Here is a 13,762-nt window from a genome sequence, read left to right on the forward strand (position 1 = left end):
GTCAACTGAAATGGGTTCAGCTATTGTGTGGTAGTAGCTTGATTGATGAGTATTGTATTATTTGTGAAAAGACATCAGTTTAGCCAGACAGAGTCTCATGTCTGTGGCGAGACTGTTTGTGACTGACACCTTGTCACAGCGTGGGTCTTCTGATTAAAAAAATAAATTAAAAAATAAACCCACGCTAAATGAATTCAGGCGATCATATCCCTAAGATTTCTTGTTGACTTTATATCCATGCTCTACTACAAAGTCAAAATGTGGTAACTACATATTTGGTCAGAACTGAGTTATGATGAAAATGTTGTCACACTGTTTCCCAATATAAAAAATGTTTAATTGTGTTGGGGAAAAAAGGATTTAAAAGCAAGAACTAAAAAACACAGGTAAAAAAACAAAAAAACTACAGTGACAGCACTCCATCTATTCAAGGCTCAATTCAGTTGGCCTTACAGACTTCAACCTCTTTTTTTCCACAACTTGTTCCTGCAGTTGTTGTTCTCTACCTTTGTAAAGCAGCAGAGATTCTTATCTATGAAAAATATATGAAAAAAAAACTTAAATCTGTGACGTGTAACCCAAATACAGCTCCATCAGTTAAATCCGAGATTAAACTAAGACGTTGTTAAAAGCAGCAGGGAGTGTGGTAATGGAAAATATTGGCTGTTACATATTTTTTTTTCGAGCCATCTTAAATTATGCACGTGCCTATACCCCTCAACCAAATACACACAAGTTGTACACAGGCACTGACATAACTGTTGAATAAAAGATAATGTTGTGTAAACTCATGTCAGTTCAGAGTATATAAGCCAGTTTTAATGTATAATGTAAACCTGAAGAGAAGACCGTGTGGACAAGAGCGATAAGACATGACAATCTAAGATGCATCGTTCCGAACCCCATGCACAATCTGTCACATTTGTAAGATACTGAGATGGGCTTTACAGCTGCACCACAGCATAATATGCAAACAGCATTCATGGCAGGGAGCATGATTACCCCATTTAGCCTTCACTATGGCAATTGAGCTTATCATAGGGCATCAAAGTGTATGAACAGGAGGGAGAAAGGCTACAGGGAGGGCTATTCGTCATATCCACCAGTGGCATTTGTGGACAGTATGAACACTTTAATAACTGGAGTACTAATTATTACCAACTGGTAGTACTGGCTGTACAAAAATGATGACAAATATATGTCTGAATCACTGAACTACAGGATGACTAATGACACCTGATTAAATCAATAAAAAAAAAACAAGAACAACTAACGTCATATTCATTTACAAAGGAAGAAAGAATATGTCAAGGTAAGAAGCTTCTCCTCGACTTATTCACCAGAAGAAATAGTGTCGCTGAAAATGATCACAGTTACCAGTGAATAGGAGGTTGGCAGGATTTTTCACAATAATAATTATAACAATAACTGCAGCAGCAATGGCAACAACAACAACACCATAATTATGTCAATTATTATGTCTTAATTTGTTCCAGAGGGGCACCTCACCCATACAGGGCAAAATGGCAGTGGTTTGAGCTACTATAGCAACTAAACTCTGCATGTCCCTGGTTAAAGGCACTGAAGACAGAGAGCTTAGGCCTTCCAGGCAAGTGACAATTGCAGTAAATGTGATGTGCTCTGTTGTCTCGATTAATTTAGCACTTGATAGTGTGAACTATCTGCTGCATAGCAAAATGGTTAACTCATAGGAAATGGCTTAGAGTACCACATTTATTCTCTTTCAGTATGTCTTTGTATACTGTGAGAGACTGTGGCCCACAAGCTGTGTCCCAGTTTCTCACTATATTCCAATAGGATCAAGGTGTTGGACTAAAAAAGACACTACATTTACTCGAATTTTGAGAACACCAGTGTCCCATAATGTAATGCACAAACAAAATGGAGCAGCTACACACAGCTTAAAATAATAATAACAAAACTAATAGTATAAGGTTCCAAGAAAGTCTCTCAAAACATAAAATGAAGTGTTAAATCTTGCAATTTCTTGCATTTACTCTTATCCAAAATGGTGAAAAACCTTCATTTCTTATACACTAACTGTACCAGCAATGCAAAGATTAACATATACTGTATGGAAGTGGTACATAGTCATGGTCTAGCCCACCACAGGGGGTGTTCAAGTACACAAATGTTAGATTAAAAACAAATTTAAAGACAAAAGACAATGCCCTTCTGTGAAATATCAAAAAAAACTAAAAAAAAAACAAAAACAGTTTAGAGACGAGCATGGCAGAGGGCTCTCTGGTTTGTAATTTCATTACTACATGTTTGTAGAAACACAAACAAGGTGAATCAGTTGTTTACGCATCCTTTGAGCAGTGATAAAGAAGGTGGAGAGACCCTGAGGACAGAGACAAGTGGATGAAAGAGGCCTTTTTGGAAGTCTCACCCCGTGAATAAGTAGCAGAACAGCTGAAGCAGCAACACAAGCAGCACAATCGAGTCCACACACACATTCAGCAAGTCAGACCGTTCACTGAAAAAAAGGAGAGAGGGAAAAAAAAAAAAAAGACTGCTCATGGCTACACACCCAGATTCAGGTCAACATTATAAGGTCAGTTCCACTGTAAGATTACTTTCTGCTGATTTTTCACTTTCCTCTTGCTGGAGTCAATTGTGACATAATTACATGCACGCGCCATGACGGAGAGCACTGTAAAATCTGTTTTGTCATACCTCTTTGGCTCATTCAGCTCCTGAAGCTGAGGAAAACAACTCAGGAGACATCTAATTCAGTCGGTCAAAGTAATCCATCACAGTGAACCGGAGGCCACCAATCACATTTTTCAAAGTTTCATCAGAGCAGAAATAGGAAATAAACTTCGGCTTCACTCAGAGTTTCGTATTAACAAACAGGAACACGACTATAATGGAGGCGAGATAGGAGGGGAGTGCCTTTGTTCGATTTTTTTTTTTTTTGCTTCCGTGTTTTCCTCTTGGATTATTATTAATTGTTGGTTTATAATCTCATAATCCTAGGTTCTCCACAACAAAATGTGGTTATGCTAGGAGTCTTCTCATGTCAATCACAACAAAGTCTGTGGATATAATTGCAGTTGAAGCTTAATTTTAGACCTTGTGATATTTACACAGGATTTATTTTGAAATATTTACTTTGAAAAACATCTAAGAAAGAAAACAAGCTAAATACTGCATCTCACAATGTGAAAAGCTGTACAGGAAAGCCGGAAATAAACAGAACCTTCATTGACACTAGAATATAAAAAGGTGCATTACTCTGAGTAATAACATGATATACACATTACAATTCAAGGTTGATAGGAGTCCACACTCCTTTCCTCAGATAATCCCTGGACACCTCAGTGGAAGAACCAGCTCGACTTCTATGTTAGACCATGTTCTGTTTGCTTTGTTAAATTTCTCCTTTGCAGCTGCTGATCCAGATTCAGTCTGCAGCGTAGCCGGTGATGAAAATTTGCTCCCAATTGGTGACATTTCATGGTGGACATGATGACATTTTATTTGGTGCTGAAAGTGATGTGACGATGAAAATGCTGCATTTTCCAGACTGTAATTCATAAGACGGGCAGGTAGTGAAATGAATAAACCACTTTTAAAAGAGCTGTGAGTCACAGTCTGGAGTCACACATGAGCTGACCACCTGCCAAAAGGTGTCAATAGCTGTCTAATGTGTGATACAACTTTGCTGATTGTGCACATGGCTCCAATGAGCTGCAGTTTAAAACCCTGAACAATTTCAAAACATCATCTCTGTCTATGAAAGTAACATATATAATTTATTAACAGTAAAATTTAAATGCAAGGATCCATTGTAAGGAGCAGCTTTTGGCTTATGTGCTGCTCTTTATACTTGCTGAAGCTGCACTGCTGAAAACACTACATAAGCATATAGCAGGGAGTCTGTTCTGCTCAGCTGGCGAGATCACAGCATTATCCCCATTAAGGTTCAGAGTTCACTGCCTATAATGTGTTAGTAAATTAAATACCCAATTAAAGTCCATTAAGTAGTGGAAAACTAGGACAATTAAGACATAATATATAATTGTCCTTTGCTTTGCTCATTGTTGTAAAGTTACTAGGCAAATCCTTATGTAAACACACCTTCAACAAACAGTAAATATAACCTCAAATATGAAATTTTGAGACTAAATCAGTGATTACAGGGGGTGTGGTGTGGCGTGTGTGAAGTTCTTTCACGTTATTGGTTCTGGTTAGCATAAAAAAAATTGTCATAGGTAGTGAATAGAATCCAACTCTGTCTGCAGGAAAGTGTGATTTCGGTGTACTCTGCACACCAAACATAATAATAATAAAATAAAAAAAAGCTCTGACATATTTCAACTTTAAGTGCCCCTACAATTACCACTTTCTGTTTTAAAATAAATAAATAAATAAAAATATTTCATGTGGACACTGGTAAACTGTCAGTTTCAGGCAATTTTGCAGGATTTAAACTGACATTCCCCACAAAGCCTTGTCTGCTCAGGTTTACCTCATTTTAATTGGAGAAGCGGCTTCTGCTGTTTAATCAAGGTCGAGTATTGTTACTGTTCTGAAGGATCAAATGAATAAAATTTTTATTCAACTTAACCAAACTGGGTTTTTTTTTTTTTTTTTTTTTCTACAGGATCAATGTGGAAATACAGATGAAAAAGGTTCTCGAAATATTCCCAACCAAGTCTGGGGCAGCAGGGGTAGAGTAGAGCTGTTAGAGAATGGTCAATGGATGCCGAGATGGGTAGCACAGCCAACTTTAACTCCACCAGGTAAATCAATGTGTTTGTTCATTTGTGGACAGAGCTTAAAGCAAGCAGTAACGGTTTGTCCAGCAGTTAGAACAGCGAGTACCTGCTTTTGCTTGCAGCATGGTGGCAGATACAGGGACAGACTGTCATTGATATAAAGGATGTTATTTGTATATTAACTGGCATATTTGCTGGAACATTTTTACAGAATTAATTATAAAAGGTTGCATGTATAATCTATCTGTAGTATATTGGTGGTGTAACTGTAAGCTTAGAGCACTGATTGTTGCCTCGGACAAGCAGCGATTTGCTGTTTTCTTGCAGCACAGAACAGTTACTGATAAATGGGTTTAGTTAGTATGCATGTGGGGTGGTTCACTTCACTTTTCTGCCTTTAAATGGCATCAAATAGTCTGTGATAGGTTATTATCAGGACTGCAAAGTAGTCTTTTTCTTGCTGTCCTGCAAAATACTTAATGAATGGTATTTCAGTACCATGGTGTGTTGTCTGTAGACCAGTGTTACTCAAACTGGGGGGTGGGACCCTCTGAGGCAGCATAGAGCCACTGCGGGAGGGGGGAAATCTGGAGTGAAACTAAATTGAAAGAATATGAATATGACTGAGTATTTCACTAAAATTCTACTGAAGAAAATCGTGGGGTTAGGGGGCACGAACCTTTTTAGGCTTCCGAAGTGGGGGCATTCTGGACGAAGTCTGAGAACCACAGCTGTAGATAATGATGCAAATGTTGTAAGCGCTCTTGCTTAATGACAACTTGGTGAGACTTTTCAAGACAGTTTCTTTTACCAATATGCAGAGGCAAAAGTTGGTCTGGGGGGAGATCTGTTTCTCGACAGAGTAGCCGTTTGCCCTTGTGTGTCACATTATAGTGTGTTATCACGTCAAGGATAATTGGAAGTGTGGGAGGGAATACCAAGCGGGGATACTGAGGACAAAACCATGGTGAAGGAAAACAGTGTAAGCCAAGAACAATATTCAAGCTCCCTCCATAGAAATGGCACAACATGTTACATGATCACAATTATAAGCGCAGTATTATCCCACTACATGATGTGATGTGTGGTTTTTATGAATGCTGGAGAGTGTATTAAGATTGATTTCATCATGTCAGTACAAAGCTACATTAGAAAAAAGTGTATGCACATGTCATATAAAGGTTTTAGGCTTTAATCTCTCATATCTCTTAACATTTTTGCTACACTACCATTTGGTTTATAGTTTTTAGCTATTTTAATACCCTGCAACCAAACAGTAAGAAACATCAGGGATCAGTTATTTTCTGTCACTTTATTCTTGGTATTTTTATATTTACTATTATTTTATATTTCTCAAGTGAGCTGCAACTGGCAAAAAGGTTTGAATAAATTGGACAATTATGAATGTCAACATGAAAGGACGATGTGCTCCTAGGCTCATGTTACTGTCAGGATAAACTTAAGAAAGTGCTGACAGGGAGTTTAAAATTTAAAACCTGCACTTTTCACTGTTTTTATTCCTCCCCCCTAACACTTATCTGTGTCCTTAATCAGTCTCCATGAATACAATTAATGTATTCTCACGTGAACTTACTACAGTAGGTCCTACCTGTGCTTTAGGTAGCCATATAGCATGGTTACACAAAGATTATTATTTAAATGATGTGAACAGGCTCCTTAAATTTTGCACTAACCCTGTGAAATTGTACGCAATCCCCAGAAAATACCATCTTATATAACCGCTTTGGAAACATCCCAAATGGGAGCAACTGCTAGCAGCTTGTTATAATTGCTCAACAAGAACGGAGCAAGTTTATAATGAGCCTAAATATGTCTTGCTACTTAAAACCTACTGGAGGCCAAAACATCCAAGGCATCAGAAAGGGAGGTAAAGCAATGTTGGAGGGCCCCTGTCCAAAGCCTTCCTTTGTAAATACAGGCTCTCGCTCCACCAGGCTAACACTGCAGGATATTTGTGGAGACTTAAAACAATAGCAGCACTGCTAAGGCGCAGGAGCCACCTGGAACTGGATCATCTAAAATTAACATATACAGTGTGACAAAACTGTGAAATACCAGCGAAGCCCTGTTCTATCATCATGAAGCTTGGTAGTGGTGTTCCTCCAGGACTGTGACTCTGCCCACACACTGTCTCTGTGCATATGTGCAGAGTTTAAAAGGAACCCATAAAATACACAATATGTTGGGGGGGAATCAACCATTCCAAGAGACTGGCTCTGACACCTCGACGGTCAATTTAGTTCAGTGTAACTGGGGACGAGAAAATGCAGCACCAAAAATTTAACTTGCAAGATCCTGGCATGATGGCTAAATTCTCCCAGAGCATTTGAGGCAATGAAACAAAGGCAGTGCAACGCTCAGCACTATTTTTAAGATTATCTTCATTGTGGTGTTATGAAATGCTTCGAATCTTTGCATTGCTCCCAGCGGTGTAACAACACTGCCCCCTGCTGGTTATGTTTGTGCACAGCAGATCACCTGAAGCATCTGCATAATGTACATGTGTGTATGCATGGTATGCTCACTGAGTGATTGGATCCTTTTGCCATATGAAAGCAATAAATAACAGAATGCACTTTACTACCAGCTGACAAGAGGAATTGCCAGAGGAGAACAGCTGTTCCATGAAGCAATTTATTCATCATCTTTGCCTGTTGGATCTCCAAAATCCCAGCATACTTTTGGGCGTGTATGCGTTGACTGGTCATATGGTAATTTGCAGTAAATCACACACAATACTGCAACACTTTTCAAATAAAAAACAAAACAGCCCAACAACCAGATGCTGCAAATTTGCATGTAATCAATGTCACATGGTTTGACAAGTTATTTAAATGCTAGCACATTTTTTTTAAATATTTCAAACTGATAAAATACTGCTTAAATATCTATAAAGTGATGTGTAACCTGAAAATCTCAGTTAGGCTACACGGGGAATGTTATTTTTGTTGTGATCAATGTGTTACTGATTTTATATAAAGAATTTTGGAATCTGGATTTTGATCACATCTTCTCTGGACGTGCTAAACAGTAATAGTTATGCTTTCCAACTTTCACCATAAGAGGAACAATGAACTTAAATCTCCCAGTTTAGCAGAACAAACCAGATCTTGGCTGCATCCAGAACATTTTTCATGACTTTTCTTTTGCTGCCTTCCTTAAAAGCCACTTCTCTCCAACCAGAAAGGAACAAATGCAAGAAAGGAGGCAAGTAGAAAGGAAAGGGAAAGTGGGGACTGATTCTGGTAGTTTATTCACCGCTTCATCAAAAATGGATGTCTGCTACTGAGGAGATGGGCTTGTACGAACTGACACAACCCCAAAATATGCTTTATAGGAGATCTAAATTTGGATTAAGGTCAGAATCAACACACATTAACCTGAAACTGTAACATTAACAATACATTTTCACTTACGCTTACAGGCTGGCAGTTCCCCTGCCGTCTTTTTCATGTTTTATCACTGATGTCATATTCTCCTTTTAGTCAGAGGTAACTGAGACAAGTGCACCTTCTCCCATATCCTCCATTACCGGCACAGCAAGAAACGTGGCAGCACAAACATCTTTTTTTTTTCTGGGTCACAGAGGAAGTGAGAGATGGGTTTTCGAGCCCTCACCTCGCCTTGTTTGGTCCAGACAGACGCTCTCACTGTTGCCAAACACCAAACCCAGTGCAAGTCTAGTCTGTTGTACCCATTACTTTAGCCTAATCAAAGCAACCTTTTCCAGATGCTTATCACAACTAAAATGACCTTGTTCTTGCCTCAGGGAAGCTGTGAGTTAAACATGAGGCATTTGAGCTGCTTAATGACCTGACTTTTTTTCCTGTGTGCATCCCTGATATGCAAATTAATGCAGCAAGGTGCTCCCAAAATCTAATCAGATCATCAGTTCTCCAGGGGAAACCTGTGGTGAAGGTATGGAGTTTCTATTCTGAATTACTCTGAGTTGTTATTGTGTTCAGAAGAATGTGTCTACAGACAGGAGGCACAAGGAGAGCATACGTCGAATATCAAACCAGTCCTTGGTGATTTTATTGTCCGATTTCTGTATTATACATACTCTGTATTATTCTTTTTTCATTTAGATCTGAAAAAGTACACTGAAAATACTGCAACTTATTATAAAGGTAAAGGTAAGGTGACGTGGGAAGACAAGAGAGAAGGAAGGGTTGGTGGGTCCTGTGGGATCACTGCACAGCAAGTGACCCACCACAGACAGATGTAGTAGGTCACAGAAATGCCCAGTGACACAGACAATATATAACAAAGCAGGAACAAATAAAAAAAGAAGATGACTGTGACAACAAATAGTGAGTGTGTGAAAAGAGGCTGGTTTCACATTCTGTGAGGAGTTTGTATGCTGAACATGAGCCAGCAAAGGGCAGGACTGAAGGCAGTTAAACTAGAGCGACATCTCCCTGTGACACATTTAGAAAGTACAATAATAGAAAATTGATTTTCTCATTGTTTGATTTCACGTAAGTTACACAGCAATTTCTGTAGCCAGGTCTTTTGTTTATTTGTCTCTTACCAGATGTCTCAAACATTAAAATCTAGTGGCTTTATTTTGGGCTCAAAGAGGTGATTAATCTCAGGAGTAATCGAAATACAGAATGTCTGCCGTGGCAAAAAAAAAAGAACAGACCATGATTCAGCAAGTCAAATAAGCCTGTGCAGGGTTGTGTTTTCCACTAGATGGCAATGTAGTATCTTTATTTCACCAGGAGCTGCAAGATACACCACCTGCCCTGTCCCTCCAATGTGATCAGGTAAGCTTATAATAGAATCTCTGCCTCACAAATAGATTGCTTTATCCAATAAAACCACATAAAAACTACATTTTCAGAAGACAAACACATTTTATGTATTCCCACTCACCCTGTGGTTCTTGCACCAGGAGCTGCAAGATGCCCAGTCACCCAGTGGTTCTAAACCCTGAACCGAGAAAAGACTAAAACAACTAAAACACTGAATGCATTGGCCTATACTGTTATTGCTCTGTTGGGGTTGTAGGATAAATCTGAAGGGTTGCAAGATGTTTCCCAAAAAACAAACAAACCAAAAAAAACCACACACACATACACACATTCTGTCATTCTGCTGTGGTGAGATTTGGTTTTGCTTTAACAAAGCCATTAAGTTTGGAAACCACGGGCTACAGAGAGGAATAAAAGTGGATGAGAGGAGTATTGTTAAATTACTCACAGGGTACTGAAAATACTTATTATTAATACTGCAACCTAAAAGAATTCTCTTCCAACCTTTTCATTTGCCATATTTTGGCAAAAATGAATGAACACACATATTGTTCAACCATATGCTCAGTATGTTCTCAACACACTGTGGTGGGGATTTGGCAAAAGTATGACTGTGTGGACCATTCGGAGCCAGAACACAGCTAAATACACAGCTTCCACGCTTCTGTTTTCATGTTCCTCATGCACATCCATGTCATTCACGTTTTTGGCATGGATGTGAGCTGCGTATTTAGCCATATTTTGGCACACCCGTGGGTGTTTGGAACATAGTGAGCGTACAGATGGATGGTGGAGAGGTGCATTATGCTGCAGAAGTCTCTTGAGAAGTTTATACTGAGGTTTTTCCATACTTCTCTGTCAAGAAATCTTGTTGTAACCAAAGTGACTTACAGGTGGCCAAAACTGCTGCTCTCTACAAAGAAGCCAATACTACTTAACTACTTCACACTTACAATAGACATGTTGTAAGTTGTAATTGATACTATGAAGATAGATTTTGTTTATAAAAGGTTGCCTGATGCTGTAAAAGGTGTTTACGGGTCTGATTTTCCGCCCCCCCCCCCAATTATGCTCAACTGAGAGACACACCAAAATGCTTACTTTTTATCTACCGTATAAGTCTATTATATAAATGGATTATAAACATGAAGTGAGTTATACCATCCTGTCAGATGTGCAGAGACTACCCTACGGACCCAGTAATTGGTTAGTGTTGATCTGGTGATATACACAGAACAATGATATCGATTACCCCCTAATAAATTTCATCCTGCAAGTGTTCTTGCGCAGCGAAGGCTTCAGTGTTCTTGGGGGACACATCAAATGAATGATCACCATAAAGGGTCGGAGATGGATTATGCTGAGAGCGAGCTTTTGCGAGGTAATAAAGAGTCCCGGTCTGGGTATGAGTGAGGTGCCTCGGAGCTTGAGTCTCTTCCTGTTCCTGATTCTGTATAGATTTTCCATTTGTTTAAGTAGGACGTATCATATGCAGGAAATACAACATTAGCTGCTGTCACGGGAAACTTAACAACTGATGGCTTCCTCACCTCCACTGGGGCTTTAATCAACGGTAATCAATCACATCCTAAAGCCATATTACTATTTCATGATATGGCTATTTAGATCTTTAATGAAACAGATACGCTTTAACTGAGTGCTGGAGGCCTGGGGTGGTGATATTGCAAGTTACCATTTAATGAAAATACCCATTATTTGCTTCATGTAATTATATCTGCTTTGCCAACTCAGTGATAAATCCTTTAAATGTGAACAAAGATTTCATTGACATCTGATAGCCGCTTAAACAAGCACCATACTGTATGTGGCAAACACATATTTATTAATTAGCACTGTCTTTGAGCTGAAGCACTCACACAGTTGGGGATCTACAGAGAGATATTGACTTATTGGTCTAATAACCCAGTGCATTTACAAGCGCCATTCGATAATCTCCAGACACTTCATTAGAGATGGCAAATTACCATGTGGTTAACAATACAACTGAAAATAAACTGCATAATAGAAGTCTATTGGAACAGTATTAGAGCTGGTCAATGTACAGTTCTGAAGATTTCGTGAGACTAAGCCTGAAGCTGCACAGAAGCCTTCTCATCTTTGCATAACTTTTTACACAATAGACAAATCAATGCCTTTAATGCCCGCCTTTTACTTAGGATGCAAAATGTGACATGAATTACATCTAGTTGGATGAATTTTTATTATGATACTAATGTAATCCACTGGGCACTCACAGTTGATTAATCAGTCATGCTCCAATCGATTCAATTTGCTGGCAAACTCTCTGTCACAGCCTCTTTTTCTTTATACAGGCTATTCATATCCAGTAATGGATGTTTAAAATTTCCCTAAACCTGACAGGGAAAAGGAAAAATATAATAATAATAGCACTTACAACAGCAACAATAATAACTTTTTTCAACTATTTCACATTACAAAAGAAATAATACAATACAATAGATGAATAAAACAATTACTGTCACAATAGATATTATTTCAGACGCAACCGGCCAATTAATTATTCCAAAACACACAATATCAATTTGGTAAATGGGAAGTTTCAGCAGGCCAAATCAAAACAATCAGTCTTATAAAATCAAAGTTTGTCTCTGTTGCCTTTTCCCCAGCAACATTATCCAGCCTGTTTTATTTGTCTGTTTTTTCTTCTTTCAAAGATGCTGCTGTTCCTCCTTTTTACACAATATAAAAAAATGAACCTGTGCTTGAACTTGATAATCAGTTACTGCACTAGGTTTGCCCTAGGAAATTGTTTAGCAGAGGTGGTAAACAACCCAGATCCTGATGCGTCTCAAATTTTGATCAAATTGGTTTGTAGATTACAGCCACAATCGTTAAAACCAGTACACGACTTTTGCCGTGTGAAGTGAGTCTCTGTTTTTTTTCTGTTTTGTTTTTTTCAGAATCTGTGAACTGCCAAACAAGCTGCAGGATCCAAAAATTCTCTACCCCATATTTATATATAATTATATTATAATATTTTTTATATTATATATAATTCTTGACTGCTACCACCTCATTTTTGACTCATTCTCCTAATCTAATGGGGGTTTTTTTCCCCGGTGCAGAAAAACAAACTTGTTGATAGAAAAAGCTCTGTCAACAGTTATCACAGTTTATATGGTAACTGCAATTTCAGATAAAGAAGCAATATGATTTTTTTTCCCCACCTCCCCAATTCTACTTACCATTTGTGCTATTCACTTTCAGGGATTGAAATACAGTGAAACTTTTAAACATCTTACAAAAATAAATAAATAAATAAATAAAACCGTTGTAGACTACCCACTACTTGGGGGTTGCTGTAGGCTGTAATAGCTCATACTGAGGGGCTGAGAGTACAATTAAAGACTAATACGGTCCTGAGTGAGATACTGGGACACTTAAAAAAATCGTTGCAATTTCGCTGTTCCCTTGGAGATTTTTTTTTTTAATCTGTTAGGGTCCTTATGTCCCACAGGCCTGCAGGTTACATAAATACATAATGCGCTATTCTAAATGTTGCTTTCCCCACATAGTTAACGGGGGGGAGTATCTATCCCGCTGAAGTGTTCTTACAGATGTCACCTGCTCGCCGCTGGCCATCCATCTGTTGAGACCGTCTGAGCGGCTCTGTGCGGACCGAGCCCGTTAATAGGCTCATTAAAGGCTATTGTGCGCGCGGGCGCATGACGTCACGCGCCGCGTCCCGAGGCTCGGCTTTTCATCAGAGTGAAGAACAGTCCGGATCAAACGGAGCTGTTTTGTCTTTCCACCCTATGAATGCACGGAATGTATTTTTGTTTTTAATCCTTTTTTCCCCCTTTCTTTTTGGTCCAGGTTTTGGGATGTATAATTCAAACACTCATTCATTCCTGTGATGGACACTTAAAGTTGAATGAATTCCTTCACTAAGTTGAACTGACCGGTTCAGGGTTGTTGTTGTTTTTTTTTTTTTTGTTTTTTTTTTTAAACAGGTGATTTCTGCTCTGACTCTTCCTTTCGGTAGCGGCTGTAAAGTTTTGTCCTCAAAATCCCATTGACAAGCTTGTCTGTGTGACGGAGCGGCGGGCGGACAGAGGGGGCTGATGGGAGCGGAGTGAATTGGAAATGGTCCGTCGTCGCGCTTCTTTATGTCTCGCTTGTGTCTCTAATGGTCCGAAACTCCGGCAGATTTGCACGACGTGGTTTTAGCTGCTGGACTCAGTAGCTCCA

The sequence above is a fragment of the Toxotes jaculatrix genome, chromosome 21 (assembly GCF_017976425.1).
Source record: "Toxotes jaculatrix isolate fToxJac2 chromosome 21, fToxJac2.pri, whole genome shotgun sequence".
Lineage (NCBI taxonomy): Eukaryota > Metazoa > Chordata > Actinopteri > Toxotidae > Toxotes > Toxotes jaculatrix.